Source organism: Lycorma delicatula, chromosome 8 (genome assembly GCF_047948215.1).
Source record: "Lycorma delicatula isolate Av1 chromosome 8, ASM4794821v1, whole genome shotgun sequence".
Classification (NCBI taxonomy): domain Eukaryota; kingdom Metazoa; phylum Arthropoda; class Insecta; order Hemiptera; family Fulgoridae; genus Lycorma; species Lycorma delicatula.
In genome coordinates, this window is record NC_134462.1 from 83,409,170 (window position 1) to 83,432,255 (window position 23,086).

A 23,086-nucleotide genomic window follows, 5' to 3' on the forward strand; every position below is an offset into this window, starting at 1 on the left:
ATTTAACTTCTACTGACTCCACTAAATTACAATTATCTGCTTAAATACTACACACTTATCGATGAAAATTATTTTTAGATGATATATTTCAATAAATGAAGTGGTAAATTAGAAATATATAACCTGCTTGACAAAAAAAGATGAATGTGTTTGACGACGATTATATCTAAAAGAATTCTAATAAACCATGCAAGAAAGGGACAAAGGTTATCTAGTATCTACAAAGGACTATAGTGCCGACGATAACTTCACATTACCCCTGTTTAACGTCACTTGTCTTCCCATCACTTCATAGTTCAGTACACCATCTATCCTTTAAATCCAAACTGAACAACCCTTCTGATTTATCTCATCCCATTATCTATCCCGATTCTTAATCGCTTGGAAACATTTTCTCTATGCGTGACCAATTTACCTTTCGTCCTAATATATTATAATGATTTTCTAATAACCTTATTTTTAAAAAAAAAATCACGATTATATATAGCGCTATGTTTATTCATGCATAAGTTACGAACAATTTTTGAATTAAGTTCATTTTTTAACCCTTTCAGTAAATTTTATTGATTACATTTTAAGTATTCTTTTGAGCTTATGTTACTAATACGGATCGTAGGAAATATTACGGCTTCTATTACCCGTATTATGTCAAACAGTTTATACGATGATTAGCATGCAGGGTTTTTTTATTTTATTCAACTACACCTGGGTTTGATTCTCGGTAACGGTCTTTATTTTTTATTCATAATCATTCTAAAAAAAACATTTTTGTAATTAACGGTATGGCTGTTGTTCTCCTATAAGTATTAAATGAAAAAAAAAAAATACTAAAATAAATCTTATATTACAATATTAACATTAATTTAACAAATATTATTTTATTTTTTTATTAAAATAACGTTAATTCAGTTGATAATAATATATTATATCCTAAATAAATTGGAAGATAAGATTATACTAAAACAAGTTTGCAAAAAAGTACTTGGATGACCACTTTGTTCGTTAAACAATTATCATCAGTAGACAATGCGCAAAAAGTATAAATAAAATATTTTAAATCCGTGAAACAAAAGTTTTTATTTTTATGTTTCGTACTCTTTCTTTTCAATTAAAATTTTACAATATTCTTTTTTTTTTTAATTAATTAATTTTTTTATTTATCTTCTTATAGAAGTGTCTACTGATAATTGTTAAATAATGGAAATGATTATCAACATTTAGACTCTAAGTAACATTTTATAGATAGTTTTTAAGTGTAATTGCAGCACGGGAATGAAGAGAGATATTGGAATGAAATAAAAAATTAATACCTTAGCTACAAAATGCAGTATTTATTTTTCAATATAATCCCCGTTTACACTGGTACATTTTTCCCAAAATGTGACAAGTTTTTCCATTCCGTCACTGAAACATTCTGCCGGTCTTTCTCGGATACAAGTGTCCACAGCTTTCTTCACCTCATCGTCGGTAGTGTAATTACTACCTTTGAGATTCCTCATGAGATGAGGGAAGAAGTAGAAGTCGCATGGAGCCAAATCCGGCGAGTATGGAGGATGCGGAATAGATTGAAACTTCAGTTTGCGGAGAGCCATCAGAGACTTTACGCGGTATCCATCGTGTATAGAATTTACGGTAACCCAATTGCTGGAACATTTGGCCTACTCGTTCTTTAGATATGCCTAACTGAATAGCGATGCATTGCTGGATGATTCGCCGGTCACTTTGAAGTAAATCGTCCACTTCCTTTCGATGTTTCTCATCAGTCACAGAAACTGGTCGTTCGTTGTGAGGTGCATCTCCAATTATCGCTTTAACAGCTTTACATTCGTGAAATTTCATCACTCACCTATTCCCAGTACTCCTGTCCACAGTTTCACTACTATAAATCGCTTTTAACGATAAAAATTTCGTAAGATTTACATTTTATGCTGTTAAAAATTTGACCACTACGCGCTGTTTTAACCGTGTTTACATATTGGCCGTACTCGACTCCATTATAACTGATACTGAAAACAAGCCGGTAAACAGATTCAAAGCATTATCACAGGTTCGTAGAGAGGAACTTTAGCTATCATGTGATGCCATGCCTAACTCGATTAATCTATAAAAAAAAGCTATTTTCAGTTATTTTTATTTATTTATTTAAATTTTTTTTATTGTTAATTTATTCTAAATTATTTTACTTTTAATTTGATGTATTGTACGTAAATTGTGGCTCATTAGAAGTTTTTTCTATAACTTTTTTTTGTTATTTTTATACAAGATGTGGGTTATATATTGTCAAAGCCACCAGCAGTCAAATTGACAGGTACAAGTCCTTGTTTAGGTAACATGAAGAAGGACTAGAAGAAGCAACGGAAATGAATGCAGAAGGGAACTTAGTATTGGTGAAACAACTGCTCCTGGCAATAACGGGGGTGCAGTTCTTTAAACGGAATCACCACTGCTAAAGGTATTAATATAGGTTTTCTAATTGATCTACAAATCAAGAATAAATTCCGTATTTGCCCTGATAGAAATAAAAAACTGTATAAAAACAACCGAAAAGCATATTACACTGGAGAAAGTTGATGAATTTTAGTGCAAGAAGTAAAGGGAATTTATTCCGAAACTCTTAAGCATTGCAATGTTCCATATACCTCACCATATCGGGGTTTAAAAGCAGTTCGAATAGTTGCTAAAAACAGATTTAACGATAATGATATGGAAGTAAGAAAATTATAGTAATAAGGCTCGTAGAAAACGCACGAGAACGCGTTTTTGCGTGACCTAAAGACAAGTTTAGACAAAAATATGCTTTCCGATGTCAAAACAACCGGCGATTGCAACAAGTTGACATATGTAAATATTTTAGGCAATTAATCATATAGGGTTTAAAAAAGAGAAAATGATAGGAGTTAGATAAAATGAGAATACTGTCATTTTAGTTCAGATAATGACAATCGGAAACTTAGGCTATGCCGTAAAGATGCCGATAACGATAATAGATTTTGATATGCACAAGCATCTGGGTTTCAGTACAGCCTTCAGGAACACTTTCGCCTATCACAGCACATAATGAAAGAAATTACGGTAAGTCAATATTTATAAGCAAATCTTATCGAATCAGAGTTGTTAAAAACATATTTGTATGAAAATCAGATTTATTTTACCGGGATGCTTTCAGGGTTACTGTGAGGTACTGTATCTCGAAGAGGCCTAGACATTTTAAAGGTGTTATTTTTGAATATTCATTTTCTTTTTTAGTTTATCAAAAAATGATATCATCAGGGACATTAAACTTTAAAGTTTTAAAATAAAAAGTACCCTTAACTTTTGAATTTAATTAAGGATGTTAAGATGTTTAAGGGTTATTGCTGTATTATTCGATGTTTTTATTATATTTATTATCATTAGAACAGAAGTAAAATTTAATTTGAAGATTATTACTATGGTCATCTAATCTGGACTATTTCTTTAAATTTAATTTCTCTAAAGGTTTTTATTTATTTATTTATAAAATGATTTTACTTATATTAATTCCCGTTATTCTTAGTAATATGTATAGTTAATGCTTTAACAAAGTGTGTGGATTAAAAGTAAGTGAAAAAAAATCTAGCTTATGATAGTGAGATTTAAGATTTCAAAGATAGATTTACAAAGGAAAGGTGAAATAACTGTATTTATTATAGTGATATTTACTGTTAGTTTCCAGTCATAAAAGAGAAATTATACAAAGGTAAGCTGTTACTTCTAAATTAAATTATCCAATTTTAGTAAAAAAAAAAAAATGTATAGTTTAATCTGCAGATTTGAAGCGACGTACTTTTTTCAAATTTATGATTTAAAAACTGATTTATAAAATAACATTAGCAAACAAAACAAAAAAAAAGTATATACAAATTAAAATTATTCAATAAAAATCAATCCTTTTAATAAATTATTAAATAAAATATTCATAATAATATTTATAAACTTAAAAATATAAAGTAAATTTATAAAAATATAACCATAAAGATAACCGACAAAAAAACAAAATAATACAAAAAAGAAAAAGACTATAAAACAACAAATCTAGCAATATTATGTTTATATATGTGTATAAAATAGCCATGCTGATTGAAGAATAGTCTTTTGGGACCCATCTTGGTAGCCCAAGGAAACATCCCAAACTACAATGCTATATTCCCCGTTCTTGAAAAGAAACGTAACATTTCTATTTCCTTGGATTTACTTGAAAATAGAATAAAATCGCTCTCCGTTCACGGTTCTTTGCAGCGGAATCTATTGTCTTTGTATAAAGAAACACAGCAATATCTGTTATTTACTTTCTGTTTGTAGCATACAAATTTCAGTTGTGTAAAAAATATTCGCAAAATTATTCGTTTGTTTTAGTATTATAAAACTTATTTCTCATTGATCTGTAAATAATTTTGTTTAACCGATTTTGTAATTATATTAAAAATTATGAGATATTTCAGTTCGAAATAGTTTCAAAGGAAAAAAATCAGAGATAATTTAATGGAAATTATACGTGGAAAATGATCTGTCCATTACCTAATAATGTTTGATTTAATCTACATTTAAATTATTTAGTTAATTGTTTATATATCGGTATTATATTTATTTAAACAAATGGAAAATCGACCAGTTCAACTAAATTTTGATGTTATCGAAACTCTAACAAGGTTTACTTACATTAATTCTTTTTTAACTTTTAAATTAATTATCAAATGCTGGCTCATTAAATGCAATAAGAATAATCGGTTACTGTTACTATATGAAAAATAGTGAAACACCATCAAAACTAGCAAGCAACTTTATGCAACTTTGTTTTTTTATAGTTTAGCATGTGAGAATTATATTCTCATATCTTAACAGAATATAGCTAATATAGAATATAATTATAACTAATATAGTCTCAACTCCTCTCATCACCTCTAAAAATTTGGGGTGTAATATTTACGAATTTATAATTTTTATCTTTTTATAATTCAACCTTTCAAATTAAAAGATGTTAATAATTATTTTTTTCTAAAATAAGAATCATCAGAGAATAAATTTAAAAAAATTAACTTTTTTTATTTAACAAAGTTTCTTTTTAGATTGAACAGGTTTTGGGGTTTTATGTTGTTTGAAAAGTAACATTAGAACATCTTAATACAAAAGTGAATTTTTGATAAATTTTGTAACATTTTAGTAGTTTAATAAATAATTTTAATCATAAAAAAAATATTTTTTTTTCAATAAAGACATTACAGTAAAAATAATCTACTTAATAATTTGTAAACATGTTAAATTTTAACCTTTACATATATTCTGAGAAAGTTAAGCGACATCATAGCCAGGTTTTTTGATAAACTCAATTAAACCTTTGTTAATATAATCAACATGATAATGTTGAAAAGGAATCTACTACTTATTTTAATCCATCGAAAATGTTTAATATTTAAGGAAAAACTGTTATACTAAATAAATAATAGTCCTTTAACCATAATACCATTACTGAAAGAAATATTTTTGAATTGAAAAATTACTAAGAAATTTTAAATGAAAATTAATACAAAACAAAACACTTAAGTCTATATAGCCTACATGTAAGTTTTTTTTTTTTAAATAGTGTTAAGTTTAAAATAGACCTATACATAACTTAAAATTATTAATTTGCAAGATAATATTCAATGATAATAGTAGTGTGAATTATGCAATAATTTTTGTAATTCAGAATTAATTATTTATTTATTTATTCTTAGATATAGCAATAGCAAACGTTTTAACATTTAAAAATATTCACTGGTTATAAGTATTAAAGAGTTAATATTAAATTACTCTATATCACGCTAAAAATTGTAAATATCCTGTATTATTTTTAAGCTATTTATAATAATAAAAAAGGAAAATCTGGGATAATATGAATACTTAGTGTAAGTATTATAGCTTACGTGCTATTGTTTTTTATATAACGCAAGTTTATATTATATTATATCAGAAATACCATTCCATAAATAAAAATAACAGTGTTAAACTATACATTGCACATGTTAAAATACTGTTTAATATTTAAATATTACAATAAGTTTTGTGCATGTAAGAATAAAATGTGTATGTATGTGTGTATATATATATATATATATATAAAATAATAACAATAGTAATAAATATTCAGTAGCATAAGGAAAATACTGTAGATATATAAGTAAAAGGGAATAAATTATACTATAAATTATCATGTAGACCACATTACAAGTATTTATTTATTATAAAATGAGAATTGTTAAAAATTAATGTAAAATTTCAGATAACTTGCAATGTATATACTATCACAAATACCTAAAAATCTAAGTTTCAAAAACAGATATAATGTTGGAGTGTTTTTCATATGTATAATCAGTCCTTCTTGGTATTTTAAAGTTCAGAACTTAAATTGCAATAAATTTAATAACCGTTGCCTTTAACTATAAAGTTGTTATTATAAAGATTGCATTATGATTTAGAATCAAATATTTTTCGTTGTAATTATTTGATAAATCTCTTCTTTTAAATCTTAAAAACTTAACTTTTACGGAGCTAATTGCTTTATTTAAAAAAAAATATGGTAAAAATAAAATTTTAATAAAAGATTATTCATTAAAAGCTATAGAATAAGAGAATATAAAATCGATTCGTATGTAAGTGAAAAATTACTAGCAGCAGTAAGTAAAGAAAAATTATAATCAATGAATAACCAAATTTTACTTTAAAAGATATGTTTGGAATAAGCATATAAATAATTTTAAAAAAAAAATGAAAATTTTACAACAGTTAGATTCTAAGATATTAAAAATATAGGATAAAAGTCTGTAGGATAATTCAAAAGTTTAGTAAAGATCATTTATAGAAGAAATAAAAAACACAATGACATATAGGAATTTTGCCATCCTGAAAAGTAAGGATTCTAATTATTACAAAAACAACAAAAATGTTAAATAAGTAATAAATCTGGTGTCATGGAACACCAGGTTTTTTACGTGGAACATAATACTATAAGTTATGAAACGAGAATTTTGAGAAATAATATATATATATATATATATATATATATATATACATATAGATAAATATATAATTATTTATTTATATATTATATAGGTTTTATGATGTTGATATGGAAGCAAATGAAAAAATAAAACTAACAAAATAACTAATAAAACCACGACATAGAAAAATAAGCTGAAAGATATTATAAACCATTCAGAAAAAGAGATTGGGTTCGATGCATATTTAGAAGAAACAAAAATAATAATTATAAAAAGAAGCAGAGGCAGAAAAACTGAAGGATATTAACTGATTATAAGAAAAAAAGAAAACTAAAACGATATGAATGCAGCAGAGACTAAGAATAGATAAAAACCATTGGCAACACAGAAAAATAAATAATTTATGTTGGTTACAAGAATCATACGATAAATATAATTGTTAGATTTCAACAGCAAAGGATATAGAACAAATAAACCCTACACCTTTATTAAAAATATCTTACAAATAGATAATTTAAATCACCCCACATAATAACATTTAAATAAATTACTAGTTGGTTGGTATTAGTAGAACCTAATCAGAAATGGTACATATTAGACCTAATATTCCGAATAGATGTTGGTTTGTCATTTGTCTTAACTTATCATTTTTTTATTGTTATTTCCATTTTTATGGGTATGATTTGATATATTATGTTGCAAAACCCTAATTTATCACACTTCCTTACTTTACTGATTTTTTTTTCTAATTTTTATATAGTAAAAATTTATTTATTTTTGCAAGTTTTTTTATTTACTATGAAATAAAATATAATTACTGCTTTGTATACTGTGTAATATTATTAAATAGATGTAAGGCTTTATACTTAAGTTCACATGGCTTTTACCGACTTTTCGAATAAAAGTACGGCATTACTTTCGGCGGGATTGAGGAGTGAAATTGAATTTTTTTTACGTTATATATATATATATATATATATATAAATGTATAAAATTGTACAAAACACAAATGTATAAAATTTCAGGCTTGAAAATCTCCAAAACTTCTGGATCAATTTCATTGAAATTAATATATGCTGTAGTATTCTATCTATAAAAATTTGATGAAGATTTATTGAGTTGTTCCTGAGTTACGCTCAATTTAATGTCGACAACAAACAGTATAACCTCAATTTGAGATATCTTTTTCGGTCGCATAGTAAGACTGGGGGAGGAAATAAATTTTCTTTACGTTGGCTCGAAGATCTCCAAAACTACTGTATCAATTTCATTGAACATTAAATTTTCTGCATGTAAAAATCTGTTGTGCATGTAAATGCATGTGCATGTGCATGTAAATTTGGTGAAGATTGGTTGAGTTGTACTTCAGTTACGCTCAATTTAAGATGGACTACAGACAAAATAACTTCAATTTGAGTTTATATTGGATTTGAATTGATGTATTTTTCATATGCGCTTATGCAGTGAGTCACAGTGGTGAGTGTGTTTAATTTTTAGTTATTTCATCAAATTACGGTTATAATAATTTAATTTTCTTCCAAACAGATAATATATTTTAATATTAAATTAAAAAAATTATAGTTGACTCTTTTAGTTGTCTTATTTAATTATGTTTTATATATTTCTTGCGCAAAAAATTATACAAAATATATCATATAGAATAAAATAACGTGAAGTCCGGTGGTCTTCTTGCGCGAAACCGCAAAAAAATATATTTTATTTTTTTTAATATATAATAAAATATATATAATTAAATACATACGAACACGGGTATAATTAAGTTGTATATTTAATTTTTAATCTACATTATTGGAGAATAATAAAAAGAAAAACTACTTATTAAATGATAATTAAAAATAGACAAAAATAAAAATTTTCAGGAGTTAATATTAACAGATACATAAAGTAAATTTCAATCAGGGATGAAATGATACCTATACATACGGCTCCTTTTAGGTAACGATTTTTCTTTTTTTTTTAAATATTACTGTTTTAACGAATGAAGAAATAAATAAAAATTCACAAAATAAAACGTTTAATTTATTATTAATCGAGAAGAAAAATTACGTATAGGTTTTACAGGTAAACTCATATATTATATACAAATAAAAAAAATAATAAAATCTATTAAAATAATAAAAAAGTAATAATTCAATTCTGCTGTTACACATAATCTTCATCGGGGAAATATATTTGTTGCCGGCAATTTCATTCAGGTGAGAGAACGTTCAGTAACCGCCAACAAATCCCATTACACAAGCTCTGAAGTATTGGCAAAGTTCCCTCCTACCCTATTATCCCACAGGACCAAATTTCGCGCTTCCCTACTTCTGTAAGCGGAATTATATATCATTCTATTAGGTCTAGTACAAAAGCACACGACCACACCTAAACATAGTGTAAACAACAGTAATCACTATTCTTTATTATTTTAACAATACAACTTACCTAACCCCATATGCGGTAAAAATAGAGCTAATCACCTAATAAACATTATAGTTAAAATTATTAAAGATTACGATTCCGGTACAATCATATGAAATTATCTTTAATTGTTATTCCCTAGGATATATTTTTTCTTTTGAGTTACGGGCATCAAGCGTTACGGCCATTAGACCGATTTAAAATTTTAACGTATGAAAAATGTCATGCTGTTTGGGAATCGAACCCGGGACTTTCGAGACGCTACCACTCCGCCACGGAGATCGGCCTCTAGGATATTAACAATAAATATATGTGTAAATTAAACCGGCCGAAACCGATGATACAAAAAACACTACTTTGAACCTTTTCTTTTAAGCTGAGTTTATAAAAAATTGTTTATTTAGTTTCGAGAAAATTTTATTGTTAATCTACTTAGTGAAAAAAACAAGATTCTTATTTTATTTATTTAAAATTTTTTAACTTTTATTCAAGTTTTACGTAAAATCAAAATTCACTGATTTCAGTGATTCTTTATTAATATTATTAAAAAAATTCCTCATGTGATCACGTATCAAATTTCTCTCCTATAACAGCAGCAGAGTATTTTTCAATAAATAATTACAATAATCGTAGATCATTTCAAGATTTTTTTTACTTATTTGTTCATATTATTCAATATCATATTATCTATCGTAATGATGTATATTGCTTGAAGTCATTCTGATATTTTGAAAATTTTAACGTAAAAATATAATTGAAAAATTTGAAATAAAAAAGTACGTATTCTTTCATACGACAGAGCCTTAGCTCGCTCTTTCTAGTCTCTTCTCACCGTTTCTATGAATTCCTTTACTTATTTTTATCAATAAGGCAGGGTTTCTCTTTTATTTTCTTAAAAATGGATTTTTTTCATGCAAATGGACTTTCTTTTATTCGCCTACCAACATTTAAAATTCTAAAAAAATGTTATAAAAAGAAATTAAAAAAAAAATAATAAAAACCAACTCTAAAAAAAAATCATCGAAAAGTAATAAAATAAAAAACTCTTCATTATTTTTATCCATTCATTTTTTTTTTATCCATTAAAACTGAAGTAGTTGGCCATCTGCATAATAGAAGTAAATATAGATTGTTTGTTTTAAAATGCAACCCAAAAAAAGCAACCCGATTTAAGAATATATTAATGCGATTTAGTTATAAATATTACAATTATTTGTGCAAAACAATATTGGGATAAGATTTTTTTATAACAAATTTTGAAAGTATCCCCCATATCTATAAATTCAAGGCTTTACCCTCTTTTTCATATTCCGTGCAACCTGTACCTTTTTCAATTTCTAGTAATTCTTCAGTTACGTTGGCTTTCAGCTCTTCACCGGTGTGTGAATACAAAACCTTTTAGATATCTCTAGAGAAAAAATCTGCAGGAGAAAGATCAGGTGACCTAGCTGCCCTTAAGCCAGTCGATATTAATCTTTCACCAAAGAAATTTCTCAAAAGGTCCATTGTTGCTCTTGTCGTATGACATGTAGCCCCATCTTGTTAAAACCACGAATGTTTGACATTTAATTCTAAATTTTCAATAAATTTCCTTACAATTTCTTGGTAAAGTTCTGCATTAAGAGTGTTTTCAAAAGATATAGGTCCAATTAGTTAAAAAAGCTTCCAATGTTTCGTCATCAAGTACTAAACATTTCCGGCTACGTCTCAAATTCTGTATACAGAACCAGTCAGCCCCTCTATATTTCTTTGTTAAACGATGAATTGAAGGTTTATTTGGTTGATCTTACACAGGAACTGTAATTGAAAAGCTTCTTGACATAAAACAAGAAATTTAGTTATAAATAATTTTTTACAAAAGTCCTTTCTTCCGTGTTCAAATCCATTTCTTCTTAATAAAAAACACAGATAATCAAAAATAACTGTTCACAAAGAAGAAATAGAAAATTATATCTACCGATTAAAAAACAACAACAACAGGTAGTACTTCTTCATTCGAAACTACTATATTAACTTTTTTAAAGTATTTTTCTTGGATTGCGTTTTAAAACCAACACCCATTATAAATAATTACAAGATAATAAAAATTAAAACTCAATACCACAAGTTGCATAAAAGAAAAAACGAAGTAAAAACAAACGCATATACATATCCGGAAAATAGCACATGATTTAAACAAATATTTAAATATAAAAACAATTCTATTTTTTTTTTAATTTTTTTTTTTTTTACTTAACGATATTATTACTGTTTAAACTAACAGACATTTTTAAATAACATAAATCAATTTGACAGTTAATTTATTATATAAGCTTAATAAATCAATTATAATATTTAATTAAACTGTTTTAAAATAAATTATAAACTATCTTTGGTTAACAAAACGAATACAGGTTTTGGTATCTTAACATAGTTAATTTATTTAATTATAAATTAAAAATAATATAAAATATTATATATATTAATTATTAACCAGTTATCTTTTTCTGTTTAACAGGTTCGATTATGGTTTTTCCCTATATATTTAACTAATAGTAAACAACCCGCATTAGATAAATCTAACATATGTGAATAAGAGGTACGATCAGTATACTCGTTCTGTCGAGTTCTCTTGACAGTAAACTGTGACATAAAACAGATCTTCTTTGTCGGTATTATCATCATCTTATCTACTTAAATGACAGATTATATTTTTTAAGAGTTTTTATTTTAAAATTATACACATATATAGTTATGAATTATTACGTTTTTTCTAATGTTTTCCAAATTTAGACTAAAAATTTATAACAGGAATAATAAATTAATGCGTAGAAAAAATGTTACTTTTATTCATTACAAATAAAATGGGAATAAAAATGGATATCTAAGGACTATAAACTTGAGTAAAATGTAATATATTTTTATTCAACCTCCTTTATATGTGGTCAAATAATTGCTTCAAACTTATAGAATAGAATTAATTAAGTTCTCATCTAGATATCAATTATAAATTATTATAAGTTAACCTTAAATGGTTGGAAGGAATGCCAAATTGAAACGGAAAAAAGTTTTTATTAGAAATGTTTTCATAAAATTATAGTTACTAAAAAAAATGTTAATTAAAAGCGATCAATTCTTATTATATGAATAGTGTACTAATATTGGCAATATATTTATCTGGCCTACTCCCGTTATACCCGTACCTTTCTTTTTCCTGTTTAGCCTACGGGAATTACCGTTCAGGTATTATTCCAGAGGATGAATGAGTGTAAATGAAGTGTAGTCTTGTACGGTCTCAGTTCGACCATTCCTGAGATTTGTGGTTAATTGAAACCCAACCACTAAAGAACACCGGTAAATAAATAGTATTTAAATAAATACTATTTAAATTAATAATATACAACAGAATACAAATAACTTAACTTATAGATAGTTTCATGGATTAATGAAATTGTAAAACCAATATTTTTTAAAAGAGAGTAATTTTGAACGAAGTCTTTTTGATTGGTGCATGGCCGAACCAGTTGTATTTTAATGCTAACGCTTCCCTGTATGTTTCCCGACCACCATTTTTTCGATAAGCTGTAATTAACAACAATACATCCTGATTTAGGATCCAGATACGTAACAATTTACATCTACAGTAAGTAAAAAACAAAGAATGCAGTTACGTACAATAAAGGATGCAGTACAAAAGGTCCTGGATAATGATATATGCCTTATCATTCAACCAGGAATAAAAATAGATTTCTTTTATTACAAAATTTCAATTTTTTTTAGTTTTTATATTAATATGATTTTTTTAATAAAAATAGTTTTCTGATAAACAAAAAACCAAATAATAAAAGTGGGACATCTCAGGTGTTGGAAAAAGATTGTTTTTCGATATAAAGTAATCGAAGAAATCTGTAAAAAAAAGACTTCGGAATCAACTTAGCAGAAAATTTTATTGAACTGATAATAAAATAACAGAATAATGTAGAGCTGCTAAATTTATCTTAAAATGATAAAATGTCGAGAAACGTGAATATCAGTCAAAGATTAATTGTACGAGTAGTAAATTACGGCCTCAATATAAACGTCTTAAACACAAACCTATAAGAGGAAAAAACTAGAATTTAATAATCCATTATCGCTGATAATATTAGAAATAAATCTGAATTTGTTTTAACAAAACTACGGTATGTTGAATTAATTATACATTAATAAAAATAAATTACATCATTTAGACAATTATGAATTATAAAATAACACAATATTACATAATTTAACACATCATGACTAAGTAATAGTAATAATAGCAGTAGTATTATAAATAGTGTTGAGGATGGATGCAAAGTGCCACACCACAGTGACCACCGACCATTAATATCTATATCCAGTAAAGACAAAGTGAGGGATAATTTATCTTGAGGTGGCAACATTAATACCAATTGTCCGAGTCCCTATGGACATCCTTATGAGGGTGAGGCGGTAAAGAGATGAAGGGGAACGCAATGTTCCTCTTATCCACCGTACGATACCACCGTACGATACCACCGCACTGGTCTGACCACGCAAGACATCCCAAGCCACCGACCATACAAAGCCGACAACTTCTCCTTCACTCTTTCTCTCTCTCTCCCTCTTACTCTCTTCCTCTCTTATTCTCCTCCTCATCTACATCCCTTGTTCATCTTCTAGGAAACCCCTCTCCGGCTATTCGCACTAGTCATCACAATCACAAGGGACACCGTCCCGTCTCGTTTAACTAAACACGACGTCGGAAAAACGTGATGCATAACTATTTAACCGCCCTCTTACAGTTACCGAGGATGAAGCTCAAATAAATATATCTATATATCAACCAAATGATACATATATTTCAGCTAAAAAATTCAATCTACAGAAAATTAATAAAAATAGTAAGAATCATTTATATGATTTCGAAATCAACTCTCAAGTTAAATTAACTGTTAATCAACTTGTTGTTCAAATAAGCGTTTTTCTGCCAATGTACACAGTACAGAACACTTATGTAATCAAAGTTTTATTTGTATCTAGAACATCAGTGATTCTCAGATACTTTGTATAATTGTATTATCACTAAAATACAGGCCGTCATGTTTAAAACGTGGATGTTAACACATTTATATATTTTTTTCTGGAATCACCATTTTTTCAAAGAGATATAATTTTGTTATAGTAGATTTTAAATATCTGTCTGGAATGACAAAAGCTGTTATAGAATGAAGAGTTATTAGGAGACATAGCGTAAGAAAAAATCTAAAAAATTATGTACTTCAAGGACAAATATCTTATGTTAGAAAAAAATTAAATGATTTCGTGGACATATAATTATAAAATCATGGATATACTAAATAGTAGAAATACAGCATTATATTATTCACCACAGAAAGTGACTGCACAGTAAGCAAGCTTACTACCAAAGATAAAGCTGACTAACGTATAATGTACCTCAGATGTATTACATGAGTGAACGGAGCACGTAGTGTTAAATTATGCAGTTACTTTTAACGTAAATAAGATGTACAAATATCATATCATGTATAGTAATATCATGTATAGTATAGTATAGTAATACCCAAGAAAATAAGTTCCGAAGGCCTATTAAAAAAAGCCAAGAACATACATAAAATATTTATTATTTTTTGAAGTAAAAATCTTATTCTATTTTCCAACATACTTTCTGCAATTGTTAAAGCTCTTATAGCAAGGTAACAGAAGTTGAATACATTCGTCATAGAATTATGTCCTCGCTACGCAAACCACGTTTTAAAGACTTGTTTGATATCGTCGTTGTCATAGGAAGTTTAAGCGAAAGAAACAGGTAACTATCATTTGGTTCAAGGTCGAGTTATATGTAAATAATAAAACTATTTCCAACCGTAAGTCAGGATAAGATGTTACCGCGAATGGGAGTAGATTCAAAGAAAATATTGCAATTTAATCAATAAAAAAATCAAGTGAAAAGCATGGAAAATTTACCCCCTTTTTTTATATAACATTCGCAATTCGTCTGCTTTTTGCACAGGGACCTAAATAAATGTTTCATATTTCAAATCGAGGTATGATTAGAAAACAAAAATGGAATAATAAAGAAACGTAAAAAATATGAAAAACTCCAAAATAATTTTTCATTATCTCTGACTTAACTGTCCAGGAAAGTTTAATAAAAACTGTATCTGTTTAAAATAGGTATAATTTTAATTTTCCCCTTATTGTGATTTATTTAAGGTGAATCTTTTCTTTCTTCTCTGAGAGAATAATAATTTTTTTTTTTAAATTAAATTAAATTATAATTAAAGATTTTATATTTTCGAACACATTAATTATCAAACACAGTTTTTGTTTGTAAATTGTTATATTTGAACAAATATTGATTTACTTTGCAGGAATTTTCATAAATCTTAGAAGATATTAAAAGGGTTAACAGCTGTTAAGTAGTAAAAATACTAATACTGAAAACTACTTTCGAATTTCTTCATTTTTTTAACATTATTTTATTTTGCATAAAGTGGTTGTAAACTATTAAAAGGAATACATATTTACGTTAACACATTATACAAAATGAAATCCTACGAATATTAGTTTTAAATCATACTGTTTTAAAAATTATGATTCAAATAACATGAATATTATCCAGTTGATTTAGTTAAATCAAATGTTAATTATTTTACATATTATTTTCTTAAATTATGTAAACACGTGGGGATATATCCCTTATATTATTTAATTATACATCTCGTACGAACTAGAAATTATTTTGAGATATAACCAAAAATATTTTGTGAATTACTCCAAAAGAGGAGGTAGACTGAGAGTAGAAGGTTTCCAAGTTTTCATAACATATACTGCATAAATATCTACGTATAGGTTATCTTTTTTTGTATATATTTTAAAGATAATTTCAAAAAACCTTAGTGTGAACATTGTGAATATACCTCAGCAATATAGTCATTTAAATTTTCCAGGCTTAGTGGCAAAAATTCTTAGACATTATTTATCTAACTTTATTTTCATCATCATCATCCAAAAATTCTGAAAAATCTGATGATGTTTTTTGTGATTAAAAAGTGCTGTAAGTAAGACGGAACAGTACACCAGAAAATATCTGATCATAAAAAAGAAGATGTTTTTAATTCTGTGAATTATTACTTATTAACACTTTTCATAATGTGATACTTTTAAACTTTTTCTTACGAGAAAAAAATTTTACTTTAATCTGAAAATAAAATACAACATACCAAACTAATAAATTAGTGTTTTACTTTTTATAAATTTCTACGTATACTTCAATATAGAATTTTTTTAAAAAACATCCCTCTTCAAAAATGTTGTACTTGATACCCAATTCAATATATAGTGAACATGTAAAACAAGATATACTAAACGAAATGGTAAAAATAATAACAATAGTAAATGGTTTCAAATATTACTTTTATTAATATAAAGAAAATACTCAAGAACCGTTTACAAAACAAAAAAAAAAAAAAATATTATTACTAGGATGCACCTTTCGATTCTCGATTTCATCAGTAAATGTAAAGTTAAAGAATTAAATAAAAGTGAATATAAATACACGAAAAAAACATTAAGTAAAAAAACAAAAACAAAATAAAATGACCATTAGACCAGAATTGTTAGTGCACCAAGTTGTTTTTTTTTTTTTTTGGTTGTATTTTTTTTAAGCTTGGACTACCCGTAGCTGAAATTGAATTATTTCCTACTTTTTTTCTTATTTTATAAACTAAACTTCTACATTCTTAAACATGTCGAATTTTTTCCAGAGTTTCGTAAATTTTGGAGTTTTTGTGTTAGTTTTTTCTTTATTTTATTTTTGTAGCCATATAAACTTTAAAATAATTCCTTTATAGTTAACAAATTATTATTATTTAATAATTGATATTTTATAAAGATATTTTTAACAAATTTTTAAGTTTTATAAAAATTTCTTCTGTATACATTTTGCATTTTATTTCAACAACTCTTTAAAAGAAATAAAAAACATCGAAATTAACTCAATATCCCGTTTTTTGTCACGCTTTAGGTATATTTCACTTTTTTTCGATTCAGTTAACAGTAATAAAGTAATCGACACTAAATGAAAACCCTTAAACGAATTCCACAGATTTTTATCAATTTTTATGTACACATTTATTTATTTTCTTTTAATTTCCTAAACTGGATTTAGTAAATTCTTTAATTTATATCACTGGAAAAGTTGGTTTCTTCTATACGGATTTGAATACTGGACACTGGAGTGAATACCGTTGTAATTTGGTGGTTAGGGTACTATGATTCTCACGTCTCAGGAATGGTCGGCCTGAGTCTGTTCAAGACTACACATCAATTGCACGTCATACATATCCTCATATCATTTGGCCGTGGTGGGAGGGTTGCTTACTGTTCACCAGTTGAACAGATTGGAATGTACTCATTAGGAAAATAATTTACTAAAGATAATAAAGAATGCAGCAGTTTTTAAGGAGTAATCTTTATTTTAATTACTGGTGCTACTAATAAACAATAAGAAAATTCAGTAATAGCTTTGCCAGCTTTTTGAATTAGTGCTTGAGTTATAGATCATAGATTATAGTTAGTTTAACACCGTCTTTATGATTGAGGAGGTATTACAAAAACCAAAAAAATATATTTGTATGTTCATAATTTCAAGTATGTGATAAAATATTCTATCGCAAAAACTGTCATTAAATTTACTCAAAAACACCTTCGATGATAAATTTTATTTATTTTATTTGTGTAAAAATTATATATACAATATACATATATTTCCTTTTTTTTGAAATTATAAATTAATTTTAAAAGATTTTAGCAGAGTGGTTTTATTTTGATTTGCTTTTATCAAAAAACTGTTGATTTATAAATTTCTACCGTGATTTTTTGTAAGAGTATTTCAGACATCTAAGGTAAAACATATTTTTGTTAAAATCCCTCTCATTCTTACGTAATTAATGGATGGTTTTTATTCATATTTTTAAATATATTACATTTTTACAGGATATCAGTTACCAGTATAAAGAAACGAGCTACATAATGACTAAATTTTTCAATAACGTTTTGTAAGTGTTGAGGTACTTTCTAGGTTTCCAGTTGCTCTTACAATTTTAGTTTCTTCGATTTCAATAAAATAACCCAAAGAATTGTTCTTTTTGGATCAATTAAGGAATGAAGATAACGTTTATGAATTAGACGTCGTTACGAAAGGGTGCAGAAGAAAATGGCAGCAGTCCAAACTTGGAACGGTATGTACGCTGAGGTAAATTGTAATTGCGGAATCAAATCTTAATCCCACTTAAGTAAAGAGGGAACGAGACAGAATATTATTATAAGGGAGAAAGAGAAAGTGTACGACGACCTTAAGTCCAAGTCTCTAGAGTGAAGAGTAAAGTTTGGTTTAGCAGACGGTAAAGGGGTGAGATTTGTACGGAAGGTGGGTCATTTGCGAGCCACTTGTAATGGATTCTGTAGTACAAGTCCCCGGGCAAAAAGCCCCATGCTAAATGACAGAGCGGCCTACAAGTGTAATTAAAATAGGAGGGGGGAGTTATAGTAAAGGAGTAGAAGACGGTGAAGTGCGGAGAGGGGATACCACTAAACTTTGTAAACCGAGTACAAGTTTAGTGATTACCGCTACCTTGTACATACAAGAACACAACTCGCTCTGTATTCATGCCACTTCGATAAACCCCCTTTTCTTGACTACTAAGGGTCCCTTTTAAACCCCTATCATTTCAAACCTCTACTAACCTTAAACCTTCTTACTATTATCCATTTTCTCTTAACTAATACCACTTTCATAATACTATACATGAACTCTGTCGTTATTAAACATAATCTTAAATTATTTTTACTAATTCCCTTGAAATTAAAAAAAGTCTTAGATTTGTATTTTAATGTGTAGAGTTATAATTTTACTTGTTAAAATTATTAGATTTTAATTTTATTAATAATTTTTTTGAAATTATACCACTTCCCTTCATCGTAATAATGCAGTAAACTACAATGAGAATTAAAATCTGGTTAAAATTAACTAAATTTGAAGATTGATGCTATGAAATTGGAAATATTAACGTATAAGTTTTAACATTCTAATTACACGTTAAATTGTATGTGTTCTTGAATTTTTATTGTTTTGGCTAAGATTACATTTCATTAATTTATTTTAGCAATCAAGCTTTCTAAAACTTAGCTAGCAATTTTGTTAAAATATATGCCTATCAATTTTAAGGAATTTTCATTAATTGAAGATATAGAATGATATTTAAATTCATATAAAAGAAAAAATACATTAACGTCAATTTAAATTACAGAATTATGTCGTATCACTTATCAGTTATTTTTATTATTATTATATATTTTTATTATGCAGAGCTTATCAAATGATAAACTATGCATAAAACCCGTGACAAAGCAGGCACGTTAGTTAATTTGAAGATATAATTAAGGAGGAAAAATTAAACTGTTTCATTATAACTTTTACTTACTTGTACGAAGTAAAAGAAGTATTGTGATCGCGAAAAATTTCGGTTTTCAGATTTCAACGGAAATATCCATTTTGACCATCCCTGAAACCATTTTGACTAGTTTTGGCGTGACGTCTGTACGTTCGTATGTATCTCGCGTAACTCAAAAACGATTAGAAATTTTAGATTTAGGATTTTGTAACATCTAGTTGTGCACCTCCCCTTTGGATTGTAATCGAATCGACCAAACGTTTCCAAATAAGCCCAAAATCCAAAAAAACGGTTAATAATCACTAAATCCTGTTTCGATTAAATTATTTACAGTAATAAGCTCTCACTGAGAGCATTTCAACAATATATCTTAAGTGGTACTTATTTTCATTGGTTCCAGAGTTATAGCCAAATAACACTTAAATTACTGAAATATTTGGATCTTACGAGAGAAGGCACATCAGTTCGAATCCGACTTCTCCGTTTTTTTACCGTTTTATTTTTTTAATTTAAATATATTTAATTACTTATGATTACTAACCTCTGATTGTAAAAAAACGTTTTACAAATAATAATTCAATAACAACAATAAAAAAAAAATTTTGAAAAAATATCAGAAGTTATTAATGAAATAAAATTGTAAGTACTTTTCATTTTAAAAATATGTGTATATATAATTTAATAGATGTATAAGGAAGTCATGTAGCGTTAGCATCAGATTTATATATATATATATATATATATCTCAGATGATAATTTTATTTTGTTTGTGTAAAAATCTTATATATGATGTAGAAAGTATAGATGCAAAAAACTTCCATTAACTCCTGTTCTGAAGCAAGGTTTAGTTAAAAAAATAAAAATATATAATCATTTTTTTGAGAAAGAGGGTAAATATTAAATAAATATTTTTGACAATTTGTGATCTCAAAAAAAAATTTCAACTTTTGTAAGAAAAGTTTTTTGCTGAAGTGCACCAGTAAAATTTTGAAATTTTATTTCGGCCAAAAAACCTCACCATTTTTTCCATTTTTTTTTTAAATTTAATACATTCTCTTCCCCGGAAGGTAGTATTTCTGTACAAAGTTTGAAAAAATTGATCGACGGAGTCGAGAGTTATAAAACCAAATGCAGGCTGTGACATTCAGACGTACGTAATTAAAACGTACAATATATAATACGTACGTATTATACGTACGTATTTCTGTCTGTTTGACAGAAATAGATATTATGGACTTAGAAACATTAGAATAAAAAATATTTTTTTCGTAGATTATTTACAGTTTATTTAAATCTATTTTCTTTTTACATATCTCCTTAAGACATAAAAAAAGATTAATTTTTTTTTTGACCGATATATCTATTTACCCGTTATAGCTGTAGCAGATATAATAGCTATTCCCGGGAAAGTAAGTTCTTTACAAAAAAAAAAAAATATATATAGAAAAGAACATAATTATTACTTATAAAATTATCAATAAATAGAAAACCAATTTAGTATAAATAATTTTATTAATCACGGCCCGTTGATATTTATATATAATTTATATATATAGTAGTTCCCATTTACTAACAACCTTTAATAGTATGCTCGAGCGGTTTCAGATTAGTAATCCATCCTCAGGAACATTGATATGTTATACTTATTTACCTCACATTCAATAATTATACTAACTTGAATTTTAAAAACAAAAATTATAAATATAACAATTGACAGTCAAAAGGTAAAATAATGTAAATGTTATCCGTTATGTCAATTGTTTGATAACAATTCACACATGACATGACGGATAACGTTTACGTTATTTTACCTTTTGACGGTCAATTGTTATATTATAATTTTTGTTTTTAAAATTCAAGTTAGTATAATTAATGAAGTAAATAATTAAAATTATAACACATCAATGTCCCTGAGGATGGATTACTAATCTGAAAGCACTCGAACATACTATTTAAGATTGTTGGTAAGTGGAAATTATTATATAAATAAATTAGTACAAATATGCTGAAATTGAGTAAGGATGATGAGAAAGTAAACGATTAGTATATAGTTAATAGTAATCATTTTTGAAATTTATTTAAAAATTATACTAAATATGTATTTTGTCCAGTTGTGTAAAAAAAAACATATTTTTTTAATATTAATTCTTAAATATTTAGGATTTTTACAATGAAAATAAATTAAATACCTGAATAGAAAATAAAAATTATATTAAAATTAAAACACTATTTATTTTTAAAACAACATTAAAACTTTTACCTTTGAATTTCGATGTACTATATCTTACTGAGCTGGTTATACAAAATGAAATTATATAAACGAGACTTTTATGTTTTTTAAACTAAAATATGTAAAATAAATAACGAAAATTAAAAAAATTGCGTGTCTTCTTCGGTGAATAGCAATAACAATAATTATACTAGAACAGTTGGGAATATAATAATATCATTAATGTTTAGAAATTAATGTATTAATTAGCTTATATTATTTCTAGCTATATTACTAATATAATGATTCCAAAGTTTGCACGGTGTATAATGTATATGTATGCGTGCACGTACCCTCGTATTCAGGGTATTTATTAATTTCGACTTTATGAAAAGGAAAAGAAGGGAATTGAAACAAATAGGACTGTAAAATGCGGTATGAAATAAACAATTAGAATTCTCATCAGCCGTTTTGTAACGATAAAAACATTCGCTGAATAAAGGGAACTTCCTATAAATATGTTTGGCTCGGGCAGGAAGATGTATAGTATAAAAGCTAACGTATAATCATCTAAAAGTAATTGTATGTGACAGCTGGTTAGAGAAAAAACTGGCGTACTGTACAATACAATGTTCCAGAGAAAGGTGATGTTTATAGTTAGTATTCGCAAACTGACTTTTAAAGCCGATATATATATATATATATATTTAATGTGTGAGTGAATGTGTGCGCATGTATTCACGTGTATGTGTGTGGTGTACGTGAACATAAGTCTTCTCAGAAAATGTCTTCTTATTCAAGGATAGTCACATTAGTGGTGACAGTTCGACCATTCATAACCCGTCTTTCATTAAAACGTCCATTATTTAGATTAATGTGGAAACCACGCTGAGCCGGTACAAAAGCCAATGTTTTGTCCCGATCGAAGTATCAAATTCGTCCTATAAATTTTCCCTCATCCTGTCGAATCACCTTACCCTGTTTACTCACTCTTTACTTTT